Below are 23,105 nucleotides of genomic sequence, written 5' to 3'. Positions count from 1 at the left end.
ATAATGCAGTTAATTGAATAAATCAAAAATGCTACCTATACTCACTACGTGTTATAAATTTATCAAAAAACGACCGGAAAATACATGGATGGAGCGTACAATTTCTTGATTAACAAGAGATTGTCTTTAGCATTCGTATAGGACATGAGGCATGCGGCTTATTCACTAATCACAATTTCGGGTTTCTTGCATTCCATGTCACTTTGTGTCCTTTAATTATTATTTCCATTTTAGTAGAATGGCTTTGAGATCGACATTTAACGTCAGCTGCGTGTTTTTCATGCGAACTCATTTGATGGAAACGCTTTTATGTTTAAATTTCTCGTTCTCTTTCGTTTTTACATTTCTTTTAATTTCCTTTTCTTTTTTGTTTTGATTTTCAAGAAATGCTTTTCATCTAAATATGCCTCACAATATGCTTTGAATTGCATGGTTATTTAAAATGAAAAAAAAAAAAACAGAAACAAAAATTGAAAACAAAGAAGCTCCTAAACATATGCTCTTTTTTCCAAGACCTTAGAGCGAAATTAAAAGTAAATAAACTTTAAAAATAAGGTCAATAAAAAATTGCAGCTATTTTCAGTTTAATAAAAGATAAGATAAGAAACCGAAATGAATATATTCCTGATGGCAATTACATGCACATATAAATAACATAAATATTGTAATATGCATAAATAACTTATAAGAGCTTATCATTTGCATTTGCATATTTATTGAAATGCATTATGAAACCTTAATTGAAATTTTAAATTCTCATTTCATGAGAAATAATTTTTGAAATAAATTTTTTGACTTTAATGTTATATTAATTCTATCATTTTCCTGATTCAGTGATAACTCTGACAAATCTGTGCTGGTGAATTTTTGATAATATTTTTTTTATCGAAAATGACGAATGATGCTCACCTTAAATTGTGCCTAATGACATTATTTAATTCAAAAGTAAATTAAAAATTTCCGTATTTTCAATGTTAATTACCAATTATCTATATATACATACATATATCCTTCTACTTTTTTTTAATCAAACTTGCTTATTCTAAGCTATGATAAAGTTCTCAATAAAAACATATTTAATTTGTGTAATAAGATCTACAAATGTCTATATCCTTACATGCGTAAGAACTAATAACATCCAAAATTTATTAAAAGTTGGTTTATATACATACATATTTTTATATTCTACACCGCTTGTGGTACAAGACGATATTAAGTTTGTGCGAATATATGCAATACCCAAAAGGATTGGAGATAGACCCAACTTTAATTATATACGGATAGATTTAGAGTCACTTTCTAACTTGTTTTAAACTTCTTTGTCCGTCTACTCGTCTTCTTTTCTTTTGTTCAACCTACAAGCCACAATTTTTAAGTTATTTCGATGATATTTAGCACAATGATGTGTTTTAGCCCACGAGCGAACACTGTGGCCCACTTCCCCTATGTAACACCTTCTTTTGAAAAGTCCTTTGGAATGGCATAGGATATATAATATTGGACTGTGACCAACTATAATGTTTTTACCTGATTTTCACTTAATACAAATTAAAATGAAATGTTTTGATTTTGAGAAAACCTTATTCTCTACTAAGCAATAAAAAATAAAAAAAAAGACGATGATTACACATGTTCAAGGGAATATTAAATGAATAAGTTTTTCCCATTTATTTTTCTTTACGTAAAAAGACTTTGTTTTTATATACGTAAAATATTAATGAGCAAAAATCTCTTACGAATAACAAGTTAGGCTTTAAAGAAGCAAGCACGCCAAGTCAAAATCTTATTCAAATTTCCTATAAATTTTTAATCACCTAAAAGAACACTTGAATTTTTGATTTGCCAACTTGTCACCGCTATGCGTTAATCAATAAAAAGTAGGCTTTGCATTTCAAGGTTAAAAAACAAAAATAAAAAAACAAAAACAAGAACAAGAACAAAAAAAAAAGAACAAGAACAAAAACAAAAACATAACAAAACAAAAGCAGGAAAAACTAAAAAAATTCCTTAACTTTAACTGAACTGGTTTCAATTTTGAAGCCTTGCCATACACTCATTCAGAAGTTTTCCAAAACCAAGACAATTCGCTTTTATTTGGCTTTAAGATAATGTAAAAAATCATTCGTTACGCTTTCACTGCTTACAGTGAGACTAACTTTTTTTTCATAAACTCGAAATATACTTCTAACTTTTACTTAAAAAGAATTTTTGCGCATTTTTTTTCTTTTTTTTTTTTTCTTATATTAAAAAGTTTTTATCTTTTTATTTTCATTTTTACTTTTCTTATTTTATTTATTTATCTATTAATTTTTTTAAATTTTTTTAAATATTTTTACGACCGATAATTTTCAAATAAAAATTTTTTATTGAAAAAATTTTTTTGATATAAAAATTAATTTTTTTCGGCAACCGTTTGTTTAACACCCGTCTCGTTACATTGCACAACAACTACTGATTCTTACGATTTTGGCACATCAAATGATTTACCGCTTTTACAATTATTTGTATATCTACACGAACAGAGTTTTATAGAAAACTTGCGCAGAAATACTAGGAATTTTGTTTTGCGATGGGCTATGGAAATTGGGGGGAGCGGGTGGATTGTTATCGTAGGATAATGAAACATAGCAATGAGTTTGTCAAAGCGAAGCGGTCCAGAGACCAAAGGCAACGCAGATGAGTTTCATTCTAACAAGAGGCGATGGTAATAAAGTTAAAAGTCATTAAAAACGCAAGCATCTGATTTGTTTGTCTGACTAATAAAAATAATGATAATATAAAAATAATTGATAAAGCACAAGTTAAGGAGACTAAAGGGAACAACGCAAAAGAGCTCTCAAGGCAATACCTTAACTTATGAGACAACGATGGAGCTGAAAACAAATGCTTTTACTTTTATTTATTTATTTATTTATTCTTTTTTTTTTTCAATACTTATGTATATTTTTAATTTTTATGATTCGTTCGTTTCAATAAACTTAAAAGGTCGTTTAATGTAGTATTCTCTTTGAAAGAATATTTCAATTAATTTATTTGTTCATTCTCAAAATATGCAATACTTAATTTTGTAATTGTGTTCTCAAAAGTAGACAAGCATTCATTTCACATTCATATTTAAATTTTAGAATATATTTTCAATTAATTGTTTGGGAGAACATTTTTTGCACTAAGAAAAATCCAAGTTAAAAATTTCTTAATAAAAGCTGGGTATTGTTATAATTTTTAGCAAAATTTCTCTCTGAGAGTTTCCCTATTTTCAATAGGGAGAGAGAAAGAGTGTATACAAAAATTTCCCTATGTTTTTGTAAATCACGGTAAAAGTCATACAAGTCTTGGGATTTTTTATTCATTTATTTATTTGTTTTTTTTTTTTTTTTTTTTTTTTGTTTTTTGCAAATTAAATCTTAATGGTTTTCAGTTAGTATTTAATTTGTACAAAAATCATAGTGATAATTAGATAAATATTGAATTTACATGATTGAGGTTCACGTTTCAGTTCTTTGATTTTGCAGGCTACTATAAGCGAATTGTATGTAATTTACAGCTCATTAAATTTAAAATATTAACCGCTAAGACGGGAAGATATAGACGCATTTTTTCAAAACTTAATACTACAAATATAGGCTTCTAGGCTTTACAGTTGAAATCACAAGGTTGTTAGAGAACGTTCTTCCTAGATAATAAGACTACCGCCTAAAATTACAGAAAATTGTATTATTTAATAGCACTTAGGTCTGAATTAAAGATGACCGAGAATAAGATTGCAATGTAGTGCTAGCATTGAAGAAACATTGTTGCCTCACTCACCTCGCATTCGATTGTTAACACTAAATTTACGGGGGTTTCATTTCAATATGAAAGATTTTGCATACAGAAGCAGACATATTTAGATGCGATATATTGGTTTGTAATGGTATAATGGTATAAGCGAATATATATATCCACTCGGCTTTAGTCTGAACCACATTATCATTTTTGTTATAAATGTCATAAAAATAGGTAAATGAAAAAAGTCCATGAAACTGGTGTTAATAATGTTTGTCATGAAAGCCAATATACAGAAGAATATCTTGTTGGATGACACTTTTAAATATTTATTTTTTATTTTCGTGGGTGAATATGTCTTGGACTCGGGCATTTATTCATCTTCTTCTTTTCCAAAGTCGCACATTGTTCACTTTTGCCCGTCGCCGTTATTGTCGTCGATAGGTGCGAAAAACTAAAACGTTTATCATGTTATCTTTTCATTACGTCTTATTCCAATCCACGCGTAAAGTAAACTCGCTTTTAATCTTAAACACTGATATTTTGTTTAGGACATGTATTTGACTGCAACAGTCAGGAACGTATTTGCTGAGATAATGTTCTTTTTCGTTCACTAACACACACATTGTAACGAATGGATTTGAAGGACTTAGTTTAAATTTTTTTTTTTTTTTTTTTTTGTGTTTAAAAACCTTAAAAGGAATCCGTCAACATTTTCTACAAAACGGAAAAATTATAATTACAAGAATTATATTTTAATTAATTGTTGGAGACAGTCACGCATTATATCATTTTCTGCGTCGTTTCCCGGTAGGATACAATTTGAACATGACCTTATGTTGCCTTGCCGTAGGTGAGAAATGCAGACGGCGCGTTATGGTGGCTATACATCTTTAATTAATCAGACGAGTGAAGAATATACCAAAGAAACTACTTGCACACGAACACCCACGTCGCCCTACATATAGCATTTGCTGGGTTATATATATATTGATGTTATAGTTTGTTAAAGTTATTTACCCTCATCAACGAGTATTGCACGTTCCAGTACAAGCAGAGAAGTCGATACAAACTCTGTCCTAGCCATATCTCTTTCACTCTCATGACGCCCAAAGTATACTGCTCATCCCCCGTAAATTCGATAAGCGAGCTTTGCGAGAAAGATTGCTTTTTTGATGGAATCCGCCGATGTATTCCACTTACATTCGCTAAGTATTATGCCCCTTACAGATGAAATAATTCTAAAATTTAAATAAACGGAATCTTAACTACCCCTGAGGGAGACAATCATAAGATTATTTTAGCGAAAATCAAATTAACAATTCCCTAAGAAAAAGATTTTTCTTACTTGACCTTCTATTGTAATTGGTTCACTTGGGTAATGCCATACACGCACTTCCTCTAGTCGAGCCGTCCAGAGTATTGCACAGGCACAATTTTATACTTTCTTGTATTTCTCTTAATGGTTGCGTGTCCGAAAAAATGGGACTTTTCTTAAAATATCTCTATTGATCATGACGGAACGAGTAGGATATTATAACTTAGATCTGCAAATACTTCCTGAGCAAGTTTGGCCATATTGTATGAGTCAGAATTTCTTCACGCCGAAGACAAAATAAAAAAGTGCTCATGCTGCGTTAGAAAAGGAAATTCGATTTTACGAATATATCTTCAAAAATGTGGACTCCTTTTCAGCCGAAGCCCTTTAGTGAAGAGAGATTTTTTATATTTAAAAATCTTAAAAGCGAATTGGCACGTCCTAATTGGTCACTCCGATGGTCACTCCGCTTGTGTAATTGACAAGCGCGACAATAAATCATTTTTCTCGTGAGACAGATGCAATAAACTTGGACACAATGAAAAGGCGGTATGTACAGACATATGGAGTATTTCTATCACTTAGTGTACCTTTCATGCAGCAAAGCACATACATGGCCATATGGATGCCGTTGGAGAAGGAGGGGGCCCTTTCAACGATATTCCCGAAATAGTAATCGTTGAGTTGAGGACTGACGTGAGACGCCAACCATTTGTAACCCAACAGACACTTGTTTGTCGCTGTAATCACTTCATGTTTATTCAGAACGGCCATGATTTTGTGTTTTTGGAGGGTACAATGGATTACTACATCAGGACTTTAATCTCATTAAACCGCACGGTATATCGCTAGCTCGCACACGTCTACAAGCCGGTGTTTCTCTTTACTGGCACTAGTCACTGGTCTTCACGCTGTTGAGGAATCTGAATGCGATGTTATTCATTTGATCGACTTTATGCCCGGGCTTAAAGCATTAACCGTATTAACTGTAGCGGATGAGGTATGCCATGACTCAGCCAAATTCCTTAGCTCTACCAGGTTATCATAATCAATTTTTTTATATTGAGAAAGCACAGATCATATCTATATATATAAATAATAATGTAATTAATTAAATTTTTTTATTGGTTTCATATTAAGAGCAGACAAACGTTTTCATAATGACAGCGATATATTTTTTCCTCTAGAGCTGCTCATAGCTTGTAATCGTTGAAGGTTCAATGTGCTGCTAATATTCAAATTTAATTCTTGCATTCGTGTATACTCTCAGCAAATTAGACACTAATAACACATACATGTTCAATTCATATTTAAAATAAAATAAATATATTTTTTTCGTTAAGGGGACTACTGCTTACTGAATCTAAAGGAAGATTCGATGGACCCGCCAAGTGTACCAAAATCAGTCAACGACTTTTACTTTGACTGCGTCATAAACACAAAGTGACGGAAAGAGGGGAGAATATATCAAGTTTTTTTTGAAAAACATTTCACAAATGCAGGCTTTCATCAATAGTTACGCTAAACGTTAGAGTAAGTTCTTCTTGGTCACGCTTATGAATTGGTTTTTTGCGATTATAGGCAAAGACCTTTCCTTCTCATTGTTGGCGAAGTGTTCCTTTTGCTTATCCAAAAAAGACTTCACAGATTTGTTAAAAAGGTTTGTAAAAACTTTGCGGATTTCCCTTTTCAAACTTCCTTGCAAGTCTTTTCTTGAACTTTTCTCGCAAAATCCTCAAATAGTAGATAACCAAGAAAAATTCGATCTCAAGTTAACATAAATTTTTTGTAAACCATTTTATTTACTTTTTGTTCAAGTTTTTTTCTGATGTCAAATCAAACAAAAAAAAAAAAAAAAAAAAAAAAAATTAAATTTTCTTTATATCATTTGAAATCGGAAAAGTTGTTGGTTGCACACAATAGTATGTACATATCAAAGTTTATCGATATGTACTTCTCTGTGAATGCGTGTTTTACATACGTCAGCCTATAAATGTACATGCATATACTACTATACACATATACGTTACCTCTTTATTATTAGGTTTATTCTGATAAGATATCGATTTTCTTTATACTTTAACTTCGATATAAATTAAAGATATCGGTACTGAAGCTCAATAGTTATAAATAAAAATTCTTCTTACACGCATACATATACGCTGGTATATACATACAATATGCAATTTGAAGATATAGGATTTTGACCTCACCAACATGGCAGTAAAGGAAAGAAAACGTACGAATGTTTTCCAATAGGAAATAAATAAAAATAAAATTCATTAAATTTTTATTTGTTTTCTTCTTATTATTCAGGAAAAATTCAAACAAGACAAAAAGCAGGCATGATAACAAAAAATTACTGAATACCAGAATTAAATTTAATGGAATTAAGAAAGGAGAAGAATTCAACAAAAAAAATAAATAAATAAATTTATAAAAAGAAATAAATAAAATAATTTTATGCGTAACTTCGCAAATGATTCAATTACTTTGCTCATGAACTTTTATTATCTGAGTCGAGATTAATTATATACAAATATTTCAATTCTTAGCGAACCAATACGGCCGTATAAGCAGCATCACACTTTTACTTAATCGCAACGTTCAGCAATACCTTTATACGTTATATATATGAGGAGAAAAAGCATTACGTCTTCTCTATTACATACGCTCATATGCGAGACCCTTCTGAGTCCATTGCAGGCACTATCGAAATATGTCGAGTCCGTTAACGAGAAGCACGTAGGCCAAGTATAATTGCAATGCCGCTTAAATCGGGATATTGGCGTAGCAGGAATTGATATCTTCTTTCGGCGTCGTTCATTTTTAAGCTAAATCTCTAAAAATTATCCCTTAAGAGTATTTATCTCCTATTTTATATGAAGTTCTGACTTTTAAAGGAGAAACCACTGCAATTCTTTTTTCTTCTTTATGCCCATCACTGTAAGATGGGGGTATACGCATTTTGTTTTTTTCCATAATGTGTGTTACACCTAAAAGGAAGGAATCGTGAAATCTTTAATCGATTTGGCCATGTCCGTCCGTCCGTGTGTCTGTGTGGTAGGCGTTGTTGGCAATCCCCTGGTCGCAGAAATGAAGATATTGACTTAAAATATAGTAGAAACATTGGAAGTGAAGCTTGGTACTGAAAATGGGCCAAATGGGTGAGAGTGGAAGCGCGCAGTGGAGCGTAAACTGAAAGCAACTCAGTTTATTGTAAGACTGAAATTTTCCACATTTACTTTACGCGACTCTTTACTCTGTAGGTCCACAAATGAAATCAATCGACCGTGTCCAAAACAAAGTTACAAGTAATCAAATTTAATGTTTTTCACGTTTTTGCTTATTCACCGTAAGGCCAACAAGACCATATGTTTAAAACTATTTTGTATACTCCCGAAATGATGATATATTATCGGCCCAAAAGTGGGTTAGTTTTAAAATGAATAATAGTACCAGCGATATGGGTATCAAAAAAAAGGAACTTAGAGAGTAGAATTCGAAAATCGTAGTGGTGGTGAAGCTGGAGACCAAGGTTATACACTTTAGAATACTCGCTTCACAGTCGCCAATCAACAATCGTCCACAAGGAGAAAAAGTAACATCTTAGCAGCGCGCAGAAGTAAACTTATTTCTGAAAGAACAAAACCTATGTCAGTACACCCAGGGGCAAAAACATTTTTATCTCTCGACAAGTCTGCCAGCTTTCGATTCCCCCACCGAAAGAAGCTGCGAAACCGGACATCTAAATCAAGAAAAGAAAACGAAGAAAAAAAAAAGAATGGCTCTCTGAACGGAAAGCGCCTTTTTGCCTTCTAGGAAAATGTTTATACTTTCGAAAGTTGCGGGACCGCAGCTAATAATGATTGTTTTCAAGCGAAATGCTCCAATTCCCTCGTTAATCATTGCCTGCTTAACCCTAATATGCTGCTACCTAAGATAAATAAAACTTAGCTTAATACCAGCATCCCCTACCCGTGCGAGCGAAAGATATACGAGGGTGAAACAAGGGTACGATTTTGCCCGCTCACACAACACAGGGATTAAGTGGATTTTCGTTTTTCTTTATTTCATTGCACATTCACATTCGCACTATTTACGCTGCGTGCCATAGAGCTCCTTAAACTTACGATGCCGTGCGGAAGTATTTTCAGTGTTTTCATCTTTTAATATTTTTCAAAAATACTTTTTTTTTATTGCTTAAATATATACTTATTAACTCCATCGAATATTACTATTCTGCTATTGTTCCTTTCAAAACTATTGTTTTTTTTAAGTTGTTATAGTGCCTTCACCCTTAAAATAACTCCCGTATAAATAAAAGAGTAAAACCATTACCGTGGGATTCATTAAATATCCTTCACCACGCTACAGTTAGTTATTCATATAACGATTTTCGCAAATAAGTGTCAATTGTAGTGTTCGTCGTCATCGCTCCAAACAAGTGAGTGTACCAAATATCGTCAAAATGTCGGGAAAATTGTAATCTGACGGGCAGACAACGTTAGATCGATATAGAAAGAGATTCTGAATAGAATAGCAAACGAGAATTTGTGTTTACCTTGAGTCCTTCCAGAAGCTAGCTGTTTATATATATGTGTAGATCATAGTGTAGACAGCATGACCCGTAATGCCTAAGGATAAACTTCCGTTTCCTTCAACAAATGATTTCTTTAGAGAGTTTTTACTGTTTTTCTTTGCATACATGCAAAATAAATTGAAAATTTCCAATGGTTGGAAAATGGAGAAAGTATGCAGATTTTTTGTTAACACCGGACATATTAAGTTTGTATGGATATGTCCATTCAATATCTGTTCATATGTTATTCGCAATTTCGGAGATATTTCGATAATATTTGAAATGAATCGAGGCATTTCCACAAGCACTCGACTTAGTTTGCCAAAAACGATGAAAAATACTATTTAGAATATTAACATGATGAAAATGTTTAATTTTGGGCATTTGTTAATAGTGATTTCGCGTATAATCTAATACTGCTCTGCTTGGCTTACATTTGTTGAATTGGTGGAAGACCTCTCGTATAAGAACTTTTCAAAGAGTAATTTTTATGCGGTTAAAATTGCTTTATACAATATTTCTTTTCGTGTTAACTATTTATCGGCGGCCTTGCAAATGCGCTATAATTTGTCTTGATAGACATAGCGTTGTCAAATCTATGCACATAGTAAAATAACGAAAGAAGATATGTATTTTTTTTTTTTTTTTTTTTTGGATCATCTGCTGCCTTAAACAACTGCCTTCTCAAATGATTGGCCCTTATAGGTGTATGTGATGAAAGGGTGAGCCCTGCCTGTCGAAGAATATTTCAAATGTTCGTTACTTATTTGAAAGTTTATCTTGATGGTGGTGGTAAGACTATTCTCTGCCTTGCATAAGCAATGCAAACTCTTTCGCACCAAAAGAGAGGCTTAGTGCATTTAAAACCTCTAAAAAAAAAAAACAAAAAAAAAACAAGAACCCCTCTCATCGATAACACCTAGTAAACAACGGGTCCTTATTTTTCTTTTCATCGCTTTTTTTACTCTCATTATCACGTAACTTAGCACAATTTTGTGCGGTTCAATCAGTTTTACTGTACTTTTTCATTTGTTTTAATTTTAAAACATAGTAGTGTTTAAAAAAAAAAAAAAAATGAAAAAATATTTTTGCATAAAGAAAAATTTCTGTTTATAGTAGTCAAAGGATATTGTTAAGGAAATTGCCAACTGCTAAGAATTGCATAAACAAATAGGAGAAATTATAAAAAAGCAAAAAATTCTACCCAAAGAATTGAAATTTGCTTACCAGGTAGTAAGTAGTAAAGTAGAAAGCAGAACAAACATCAAAAGAACAAAAGCTTTGTAAAAATAATACAAAGCCGGCAATACAAAGTCAAGCGGAAAGCATAGAAAAGCCTGTTAAAGTAGAAGAATGAAAAATCACAAACACAAGGGATATTAGAAGCAGGATTTATGAGCATATGAATGAAGTTCAATTACACTTAAGCCAAAAGAAAAACAAAATTGCTAAAGTAATCGCAAAAATTTTTGATAAAAACTTGAAGAAAATTTCTTGAAAAACCTTCTCTCATAAACATATTTTTCTTAATATTTTCTTAATAATTGTTTTGAAATTGCTATAAAGCTCTTTACCAAAACCGTACTTGCATTGACCATAAAATAACGCCCAGAAATCACTGAATTACGAGGCAATCAATAAAATTTTACCATATTGCAGCGCAACTCTCTTGCAGTTGAATTCTTTTCTTTTTTCTTCTTTTTTTTTTTGTTTCCTTTTAAGAAGGTAATAAAAGTTGTAGTTTATTGCCACCATGAAAGGAATTGTGCAACAAATTGTCTGCCAATATTCTTTTTTCAAAATTGAAGGAAACATTTTATGAAAGTTGCGGTTGATAGGAATAAATATATTTTTGCTTTGCTCTTAAAAATTATGGATTTCTTTCTCTCCTTATCAATGTTTTCCTTTAAAAATTTTTTATATTTTTTACTCTTTTAATTTAGTAAAAATTGTTTTTGCAATTTGAATATTTTTTAATAAATAAAAATTTTTCAATTATCTCATTATTTAAGACTGTTCTCGATTAGTTTATTAATTTATTTTCCGCTTCTGCGAGGACTTAAAATGCACAATATCTTGAGGCCGGGACACCATCTCTAACGCAGAGATAGTTGTTTCTCATCATTTGCAATAAAGGGGAAAATAACTTTTTAAATCTGCTCACGCAAAACATCCGATCCGATTCTAAAACGCTTAAGCTCTACCCATCTTCATTATTTAATCCCGTGTTAACTAAATCAATCAAAAAGTTTGCAGAGTGACATCTATTAAGTAACAACAGATTACCAGCACTGACCTTTAGCAATTGTATAAATAAGTCGAAGTTTTCGAAGAAACAGTGGTACCTTGTCGGTCTGCATTTGCCAAGCTGTAAATTCACTATGTGAAACTGTTATCATCCTGAAAAAATATATATTGCTGAATCCTTACGTGTAATGGAAAATGGAATATCGGAAGCGCGAAAAACCATACAAGTTCCATGTTAGTCGTGTGGGTAACAATTAACATCGCTGTTGGACCCGAATATGCTTCGTATAAGTAGTTTAAGTAATCAACTGGCTCATGGGCGTATCGAAGCCGTCGCTGAGACACGGTGCCAGTAAAACTGAAAAAAAGCTACCACCGCTGCTGGTCGCTGTCAGAAGATTAACATCCACAACAGTCAACGAACTTTTGTCTGTCTGAGCAAGGCTTCGAGTCGTACAATCATACTACAGAAATGAGCGATTAGTCAGTTAGTCTAAAAAAAGCTCGCTGCGTTCCTGCCGATTTATATTATCTCCCATTGTTTCGATAAAAATAAGTCCATTGAACATAGGAGAACCGATCTCTGTAGAATAGAGGCAACTTGAAAAAATTTTAGTATATAATTTTTTCATCGCGAAACTTTTCAATCCACTGAATGCGTCTCTTTCTATTCAATAAATTCTTATTTGTTTTGTAGCAATTAGGATATTGGGTCCCCTCTCTCACTGTCCTTTTGTCTACCATTTTCGGTCAGGGTCTGCCTATTTTTCACTCCTTAGCTCGATTTATCTTCATTACTCTCTTCGTATATACATGCAACATTCTCTCGCCTCGTCTATCTACCTCATTCTCTTTATTTCTCTTCCTTTACATAGCTCTATCGTTCTCTTCTTCGCCCTTTCACACTCTTAGGATTTTAAGAACTTACACGAAACAGGGCGAAGCCACTTTGCAATGCATGTAAAAAAATATCATATCATAAAACTTATTAAATTATTCAATTTAAATTTTGAATTAAATTTTTTTATTGAATTTTTTTTGTTACTTTTTTGTATTTATTTATTTATTTTTTTTTTTTTTTTGCGAAATTAATCATCTTTCCATGTAAACATAGGCACGTTTGCTAAATGTGTGACATACTTTTCAAGAGGACTTAATTTTTAATATTCCGAGCTTTACGTGCTAAAGCGAACATTAAAAATATTTTGATTTAGAAAACAAAATGTGTGAAAAAGGAAACAAACAAAAATACGTTTAATACCCACCGAAGCACACGAAAGACGCTCTTAAAAATTCTAATGTGTAAGAAAGAAATATATGATTGTAAAAAAAACATAGCCTATATTCAGGCTTAGGTTAATAATAATGTGTCTCAGGTATACATTTGGGGTTTCGAACATATACAAAAAGAACTTTTTGTTCTGCTTTTTATTCCCCATAATAAAAGCGACATAACAAGCAAACTTTTCAGCAAGCATTTATTCCCTATACACATATGTTAAGTTAATTAATGTTTATTAGTTTTTATGACAAATGATGTTGAAATCTTTTATATGTTGATTTTATGTTTAAAAAAGATGTAAATAGGTATATATATATATATATATATATATATATATCATACATACAAAGGCAGAAACCTTAAAAACGCATTTAATTTTAATTATGCGTGACACCCCTTTCAGAGGCTGCTGTTTAATTTCGTTTCATTTTATTCCGTTTTCTGCTTTACTGGATTGTTAGAGAAAGGCAAGCAAGGATTTATATATATACAAATATATATAAATATATATATATATATATACCGCGGCGGCAGCATATGAGATTCAGTTGAGGTTCATGTCCTTGTACATGATTTTAATTATTATTAACGCGGGTAACCCAGCATCGTCACCATCGTCATCATCAATGCAGTAAAAAAAAGGTTACACAAGTTCATAATAGTTGCATAATAAAAAGAAGATGATTTACCAGCTACCAGAGGAACGAAAAAAGGCACAATTTATATGTACGCGTATAAGTAATTACAAGTGCAGATATTTTATCAAATTTTGCCGTCTTTATTAAATTTTCTTGTTTTCACTCTACTTAAAGTAACTCTTTCCAATGCTTTATCTCCTCTTTTCTTCCTTTCATTACTATTTTTTAAGCGGATTTTTCGTTCCAATTTTCTTCTTTTTTTTTTTTTTTGTTTTTTGCCTTTAATCCCTCTTATATAAGTATTATCATTGTCGGGTTAATATGGTTACACATTATTGGCAGTTTTTCTGTAATCGTGAATGTGTCCCCGGCAAAAGGAAGACTAAGTAAATTATAACGTGAGAGAGAAATGATAATAAGAGGATTTAATAAAGCAAACCATAATAATAACTGCAACTCGTATACACAAAGAAAACAACTTTTTCTTGTATATAATTTGTAATATAAGTAGTTGTTTGAAGGTCATAAACTATTATCCTTTTTGCAAGTATTAGAATTGCCATTGATAACTCGTCATATCTACAGAGGGTAAACAATAACGCTTTACATATATATGTAAGGAATCAGTTCTAAAAAAACAGATATGTAAATGAAAGAAAACCTTTTAATACATATAGAAAAGTTGCACAAAAATATTAAACAAATTATTCAATTCCTAATGTTGAGAAAATATTCGAATTATTTAATTTTCTGCCCAAAAGTAGGCAGTAGGTTTTCAAGAATTTTATCCTTAAAGAAATTGGTTTTTTTTTTCAAATTTCTGCAAGTGAAGTATACTCAAAAACAGGTAAGAACGTTATAGTCGGACAAGGCCGACCATTAATTACCCTAAACAACATTGTCTAACACAATTCTTATTATTGTATGAGATTATTATTGTGGGTCAATTTTCATCACCACATATTAAAACTGAGAACTTTCGGCTCTATAAAAGATCAATTTTCGTGAAAATCGTTATTAGAGTAGGATCGACAAAATAGGCCGAGTTGGTCGAAATTTGGTGCAGTAAATTGTTTTATGTTTTAGGTCAAGTTACTATTACGATATAATTTTCTTCATGAAGCATTGATAGCATTATATCTATTTGTCGTATGAAGTTCAGTTTTCGTTTTATGAGAGGGGGTTCAAAAGTTGCCCCCGTCAGTTCGAATTTAGAATGCTGAGATACTACTATTTAGCCACTTTTACCGAGAAATTTTGAAAAATCGCATTTTTTTTTCATATAATGATTTTTAAGAATAGGGCATTGTACGGAGAGTGATCGAAAAAGTTGACCGATCCGTCACTGTACCAAATTTCATCAAAATATCACAAAAATTGCGATCTGGAGCTTGAACACACATTTACATGTACAGACACCAGAGACACAGGCGGAAAGACGGACATAGAGTCTTAGGTCAATTCAGATTATAATTCTGAATCGATCGCTATAATAAGAGACGGGTCTATCTAAACTCCCCCTGCCTGTTACGTACGTCCGCACTAACTTCATATACCCTGTACCACAAATGGTGTAGCGTATAAACATTTGCCGTTTTAAGAAACTTTAAACTCTTTTCAATATATTTTTTCTTGCAACAAAAATGTGAAAAAAAAGAATACAAATTTTATCGGAGAAGCTCTTAATTTTAGTTTGGAGTTAACAAAACCGCATATAAATATTTAAGGTATATTTTAAAATAAATTTTGTTATTGTATTATTAAAAGCAATAACCAAAGAATTACTCTATGTCGTCTATTTTTACTGTTTATTATGACGGCAAAAACGACAATCCCAACTAATGACTTGTAGGTTACAAAAGTAAAACTAAAAGTAAATAATGAAATACTAAAGGGTTCCCTTGGCATTCGCTTGTATTAGGTTCGTTTAAACGCCTAGAGAAAAGCTTGGCGCAAAAAAAGGTTAGAAAAGTTAAATACAAAATTTTATTTGTCTTTAGTTAGAACATTTTAGAGATTTTTATTTACCTAAACTTTTAATTAGGTTTTTGGAAGGACGAGCAATTTTGAAAATAAATAAATGTCAAAAAGAGAAGAAAAAATCATAGAAGAAAACATTTTAAAGTAGACGCTTACTTTACTTTAAAGTCTTTGATTGCCTAAGTTGGGCTTAGCGATAAATATGCTTTCATGTCGGGCTTGTGATGAAATATAAGAATAAGTTCCGAATAGCCATCATCTTCCTGTCTTTCTTATTACAGTCTGATCAGACGACTGTCTGTCTTATACCGTCTTGGGATTCGAACAAGAACAATAACCGTGGAAACTTCCGAGATTTTTAACAGTTTCAATTGCTTGCTCCTAACGTTTGTATCCCAAAGCCCAAAAAGAAATTTTCTTTTCCTCTCGAACATCTTAAAACTCGTAGTCGGTATTCAAGTCAAGTGTAGTTAGCAGAATATTATGTTGCATGAAAAAGTGACGGCTCCTTGTAAAAGTATATTATATTTAAATTTCATACAATCGTACACCGATTGAACGTCAAGTGCCCTCAAACGGGATCAAACGGTTTTGACTTTTCGAATTTTTTTTCAATTGATCAAAGGCGTCTTCAGCATGTCACATAGCAACTATAATCCCCGTCAAATGGCATTTTAATAATCTTCACTTACGGCGGAAAGAAACTCAACTTCTTATCACTTTTGGCTTTTGATAGACTCAAGTTTTATCGAAACATAGCCGATTGCCCAATACATCATTTGTGTTGTACATGTTCGCCCTACAATATCGCCGAATTATTGTTCCTTATGTTTTCATTACACATCCGTGGTATTATCATAAAGGTAAACATCGAAATAAGGTAGACGCCTCATCCTGCGCGAAAAGCACGGCAGATAGACACACAGATATACGGGTGAACTGTGATTTAGTTTCACTTTTCATCCCTCGGAGCGCTACATACACACCTCCGTGCTTTCCATGCACACATCATCCCGCTTAGAGGCATTGAACACAATTCTCTTGATTTTTATATATATCGAGTTCTATGTAAAAAAAAAAGGGAACAACTGCTGGGCAGTATCGTTGTCTTTCTTCAATTCCTATGAAAGTACTGCCGAATTATGAGTAATAATAAAAAATGGGCACGATGTGATATCCGACTAGATGGATAAATTGGATACACTTGATTATTATCTGGATCAGTCCTACGAAACTGGCTGGATAAATGGGGAATATTGCCGATAACTATGAATGTAATTGACGTGATAAGCTACTTTCCCATTAGACCGGTGGTACTGGCCGCGTATCGCAAACACAGCCAAGCAAATGTTAGCAGCAACGAAATGGAATAAACCATCTCCATGTATGAATGTATTTATTAAATGTTGTTGCTTCTAGCTTATATTTACTCCCGTCAACGAGCTAGTGTTCATTCGAGTAGCGTTTTCATTCCAATGACGATATCGATGTGTCGTCTTCATCATTTATCATTTAGGTTGACATTCGCTGTCGTCAATTTGTTAACACTTTTGCGTTAATGCCGAAAAGAAGTTAAATTGATGTCGATCTATACTTTTTACTGAAAGTTTCCGGGGACCAATTGTTCTTCTGGCACTTATAATAATTTTTAAATCCAAGCAAAAGATTTGTGGCAACGCTGCACATAAACTTGATGATATCCGCTAAAATATTAACGAAAAAGAATTGCAGAATATTATACCAAAAGCGAAAAAAGTGATACATGCTGATACGCAATTTTCGTAAAAACTCTTTTCGTAAAAAAAGGGGCCCTTAGAATTTATGTTCGCTCATTAGATGAATAACAATGTGTACAAAACGAAACGTTACGTATTTTTATTTCTCAGAATAAAACGAACTTTGACTTCGGTTGTGAAGGTTGAAGCAGTTGCGTCAAATACGCGATTGAGAAGAACCTGTCCTGAAGCATCTATCACGGCACAAGCAGATGGCAGACCAGAAGATTTTGAGCCATCTGTGTATAAATGATTCCAACCGTTACTATTCAGTACTTGGGTTTTTCAGCTACTAGATTCCTGAACATGTAATTTGGAGTATCTTCTTTCTTCATATCGGAAATATTTCCAAGCAATTAATTAATTAAATACATATTTTCCTTTACATTTTTTTCTCCTGAAGAATTTATAATAGACTTTCTTCTTTTTACTTTATGGACCAGAATTTCTTCATGCTGAAAATTCACACGTGGGGTGCCACCCATTTCATGTTTCTTGAAAATTATGTCATTTATGGAGAATACAATGCATTACTACGTCAGGATTTCAAGGATTTGAATACTTTCGTTTCGCAAACCAGTTATTGGAATCTTGTCAAATCGCCAATTCCCAGGCGTTTTCATGTCAGTGCTGTTGAAGGCGCACAACTGTTGCACCTTGCTGCTGCTAGCCAGTGTTCCCACGCTGTTGAGGAATCTGATCTCATTTGCTCGATTTTATGCCCACCTTTAAAACATTGGCCATATTAACTGTAGTGGATAGTCGTATTGATGCTTCGTGTTTGTTTGTCTAAGGGTATTGCGAAATGACATAAGAGCCCATGACTCAGCCAAACTCCATAGCTCTACCAGGTAACCATACTCTGCAGGAACAGTCAATTTCTTTAAATTGAGAAAGCATAAATCATATATATATATATATATATATATATTCAATAGAATTAATAAAAAAAAAAAACTGATTGAATTTCCAACTGTCTGTAAAATAATAAAGTAATTAATTTTGTTTTTTTTCTTATTGACTTCATATCCAAAAAATAACAAATGTTTTTACAATGATAGAAATATGCTTTTTCTCTCTGAAGCTGCTTATAGCTGATAATCGTTGAAGGTTCAATGTGCTAATAAGATCCAAATTTTAGTTTCTATTTAAATTTTTGCACTAAAGTATGCCGTCAGCAAGTTAGACAATAATGTGTACACGTTTAAACCGAATCATCAGATCATCATAAAATAAATATATTTTTTTTTATTAGCGACACTTTTTGCTGGAATTAAGGAGAGCTGAAATAACGGACACGCAAGGTGCATCGGAATTCTTCAGCCAGTTCTACTTTGACTACGGCATAGAAACGAAATGGCAAAGAGAGTCAGTCGCCCGGATTCGTTTATAATTTTAAAATGGCTTAAACTTATACCGTTGGTGGCGTGTTTGGGAGGCAACAAACAACTTTCGGAGTTTATAGATAGCTAAGATACAATCATAGGCGAATATAGGTATTTTAATATAAATAAAAAGGATAAAAGCAGCTGAAGAGAGAGTCAGATTTGTCATATTTCAGGAAATGTCAGCTCACAGGTTAAGGTCATTAGGAAGCCGGCAACTATCGCCACTTTTTCGCCTCTTTTATCCAATTTGACTGCACTCGAAAAGCTTTTATGTATAAGTTATAAATTATTAATAAAAATTTTCATACATTTAAAATAGATTTCTTTCTGCATAAATAAAGTTCAAATGCTCTTCAATTACAGTCAACAATTTTGATAAAATGTTTGTGCAAATATAATGAAATTGTTAAACAAAGCCCCAGGCAAGAAGTATTAAAATGTATTTTAAATTAAAAATTTCTTTGCTTTTTTTAATCCATAAACAACGAGATTTGAGATAGAAAATTTTTGTACATTACGATATCAGACTAATGGCATAAAAAGATATTTCCTGCCGTTTCGTTTTGTTTAGTTTCTATTTATGTCGCATTTGTCATCTCTGTATGATGGTTTGTTTATATTAAAATTTGCTTTTTTTTACTCGATGTTGTTTGTTGCCTTTGCGTTACGTAGCATTTCTTCGCTCCGGGGCTAATATCAGTTTTGATGTGGGCGAAAAAAGTGAAGAAATGAAATAAATGACCAAATATTTATGTTATAATGTGTTCTATATGATGGAAGTCGAAAGAAAATGTCATCCGTTATTATAAAAAACACAGGATATCGGCGAGATGCCCCATGAATGGCAAATTTTTTAAGGTAATTAGCACATCCTAATATGTAATGAAATACGACAAACGAAGAAGGAAAGAAAGAAATTAATCCTTTTATTTAGATCTACGAAGTAGGCAGTGAAAATTTATTTTGTTAAACATGTAAAAATAGACCAGGGAAATTTTTGTATTTAAAGGAAAATTTCTCCCACCTTTACATAAATCTCTAGGATATTTGAAATTTTTAAAATTTAAAAATTTTCTTTAGCAGGAAACCCCAGATAAGCCCACAATTAATCTATGGGACTAAACACAAATTTTTTGAACTGATTATATTAGTGCTTAGGAAAACTAACTAAGCGGTGTATGAGTATGTACACAGGCTTATTCGGTGACTGACAAGATCACCATATCCGTGGAAGTTGATATAATTTCATGTATTTATTTTATATCACAAGTATACAATACGAGCTTGAAATTATATAAACTTTTCTAGTTTATAAAATTTAAAAACCCCAAAGCAGTGAGCCCTTTTGCTTATGAGGTACCACAGCCAGAAAGAAATGAGTATGAGTCATTTATTTTTTTTTTGCAAACCTGGCCAACGTCTACGTCTAGTAGTATACGCAGCCGAAATCACTCTTTTCTTTGAATCTTACAAACTTCTCGGAAGACCGTCCAGCACTCTACCCTTTTTCGAGGAAAAATGTGCCCAGCTCTTTACTGCTTCGCAGTGAGAACTAATTGGATACAGACAATACGTCCTCAGTCGTCTTTTCGCGAAACAAAAGGGTTACGAATAGTGAATCTTAAGCACTTCTTAGTCGATGACTGAGCAATTGTTAAATTGAAAAGGAAGAGGTTTCGATGTGCCTATGAACCTCTGAACGTTCGGATAGTTTCCACCTACACGGAAAGTAAATAGACATTTTCAAATGTAAGTATAAGATGCTCAAGACGCAAATTTCTCTGCTGCTTGCTTCTAAGAATCCCAAGTTGGCCGTGTGTACTTGACGACCCGAATGGAGTAGAAAGGGTGAATGTAATCTTGCACAATCAATGCAAACTTATTCAATTAGCATTGATGGCCACGTTTACAACGACAAAACCTGAACCAACCTGAAGTTAGCAGTCCAAGATAAGGTAAATTGCACGATCGCGATGAATTTAACTAAAACCGAGTATTTGGCCTCTAAGCAACTATTTGTCCAGAAAAATCCCACAATCACCTCAATACTTTTAATTCAGACCCATCGCGCTGCTCAAGTAAAGTAAGCATGTTAAACGGCATACACGTACGAACCGGTAAATAAACACAAGATATGGTCAACTTTGAACACTAATAGGAATTATTCATGCAACTCGATCGCTTAATGTATGCTCGTCCCTTTTCTATTAATTCGAACTCGATATCGAGTCGAATTCTAAGTTGAGTTGGACTTCGCTTTTTGAATGAAAATTTTTCCTTGGTTTTTTCAATTCTCCAATGCATTAATTGGATATGAAGAAAGTACAAGGCAGAGTTATTCCTTTTTAAATCTCGCAGCTTTAACATATATAAATACACTTTTGAAGCAGATCCTACCACTATATGCACACATGTATTTAGTTTTGTAGCGAGTCTTTGCAAACACATGTATTCTATGCTTAAACGATATGTATGTTTGTTTTATTGCCATGAATGAGTTTTTTGTTCGAGAAAGTAATGTCGCAACGTTTCACAACGAATAGCGCAACCTACATCTACGACAGAATGGCGAGGAGTGATAGGCAAAGTTTCTTACGAAAGATAATAAACAGCAACGAGTAGAGACGAGAAAGACGATATTAAATAGCAATTGACAACATAAAGATTCGTATGTAGGCAGATGTCGAGCGCAATTTTTATTAAGTCATTAATAGATATTTCTATTTTAAGCTTCGTGATTTAGTTACATGATGCCGATTGAATACTATACTGTTAAATCAAAGGAAATATATATTGTTTCACTAACTGAATATTTTACAAATTCATACAAGTCGGATAATATGAACTCATCTCACGACCTCAGCATTCTGTTCGATCATAAATTTTTAGAAAGAGCTATATTTGTTGGTCCAGGGAATTCGATGACTACGAGCTTGATACGGCCCGCACTGGAATCTACCTTGTTTCCATGATCATCTTCCTGCTGTTGCCATGTTAAACTTCAGTGTTCCTGGCCTGTTCCTGGTTCGTCAAGGAACTTTCTTGCTTACTTCACCCGCCTCGAACCCAGTTCGAACTCAATTATAAAGTTTTTCGTTCCTTTAGGTTCTTATAGCAGTCTAATCCCTTACTCCTTTTTACCACCAGCACATTCTCGATGCCATATTGACATTAAAAAAATAATTTTCGAGTATCCCACGCTACAAGCCGCTAATTTAGTTGTAATTAGTTTGGAATGGAGTTTGCTTTTGGTCTGAACCTGTACATGCATGCTTTCCTCGTTTTCGTTTTTTCCCCTCATTTATTTGTTTATATATAAATTTCGTAATCTTAAGATTCTTTTCTCTTACTTAAAATTTTATTTAGGTTGAGCTTTTAACCTTAAGCACTATTTAATTTTAGCTAAGTCTATGTTGTCGCTGAATTCTACTCGATTCTATGTGAATAAAAAATAAATGAATAAATAACTTTTTTACAACAAAATTTGCAAGAATATGCTGATACCCTTCTATACGCACTTGACATATATTTGCTTAAGTATCCATTCATTCATTTATTCATTCATTCATTTCTACATAACAATATTATACATAAGCACTTAATTACTGTTTAGTATAACCTGAGCGCAACATGAAGCTTCAATTATCGTAAGTTGTTAACCTAATACAAACGCGTTTTGTTGCCCATGTGTCAGCTTGTCGGTTTATCTGCGTCTATATGTTTACGTCATAGATTTTTCGGATTTTCCGATATTTCTTGTTGGCAATTTATCATTTAACCATATCACTATATTCCTCTCTAACTGCCCGGCGGTGTACCCATGAATTTAGATAGCGGTGCATAGCGCATGTAATTGCTTTTCAATTTATTTAATCATAGCACGTGTGCTCGAAGTGTCAAAGGACTTAGTCAAGGGCTTAGATTTTTTAGGGCGGTAATTAAAAAGTATACTCACTGCAGCCGATATCCATACTATTTATGCTGCCTATAGCCAATCAAAATTGGAGTATAACCGGTATGTGTTGGCCGCGTCCTCACCCACTCCTCCTATAGTTACCTTTATACCGTGCAGCACATTAACACGATACGTCGTTTTTTAAGCGTACTGCCCGCTTTGGAACAACAAGAGT

General features: G+C 32.8%; 1 protein-coding gene across 7 annotated transcripts in view; it reads right to left on the bottom strand.

The window, feature by feature from the left end:
* Positions 1-23,105, bottom strand: part of LOC119644602 (uncharacterized protein CG43867) — a 218,632-nt gene that overhangs the window by 160,503 nt on the left and 35,024 nt on the right. The window contains exon 1 of one of the 7 annotated variants that reach the window (XM_038044210.1): positions 2,013-2,224. The exons of 5 other annotated variants lie outside the window; for them this stretch is intronic. The gene's annotated coding sequence lies outside the window, so the exon portion shown is untranslated. Of the gene's footprint in view, positions 1-2,012; positions 2,225-23,105 lie in introns of those variants that run through there. One more of the 7 variants, XM_038044211.1, reaches the window with a different exon arrangement.

Source organism: Glossina fuscipes, unplaced genomic scaffold, assembly GCF_014805625.2.
Source record: "Glossina fuscipes isolate IAEA_lab_2018 unplaced genomic scaffold, Yale_Gfus_2 0, whole genome shotgun sequence".
Lineage (NCBI taxonomy): Eukaryota > Metazoa > Arthropoda > Insecta > Diptera > Glossinidae > Glossina > Glossina fuscipes.
Note: the sequence above shows the minus strand (reverse complement) of the source record. Positions and strands in the feature narration are given on the sequence as shown.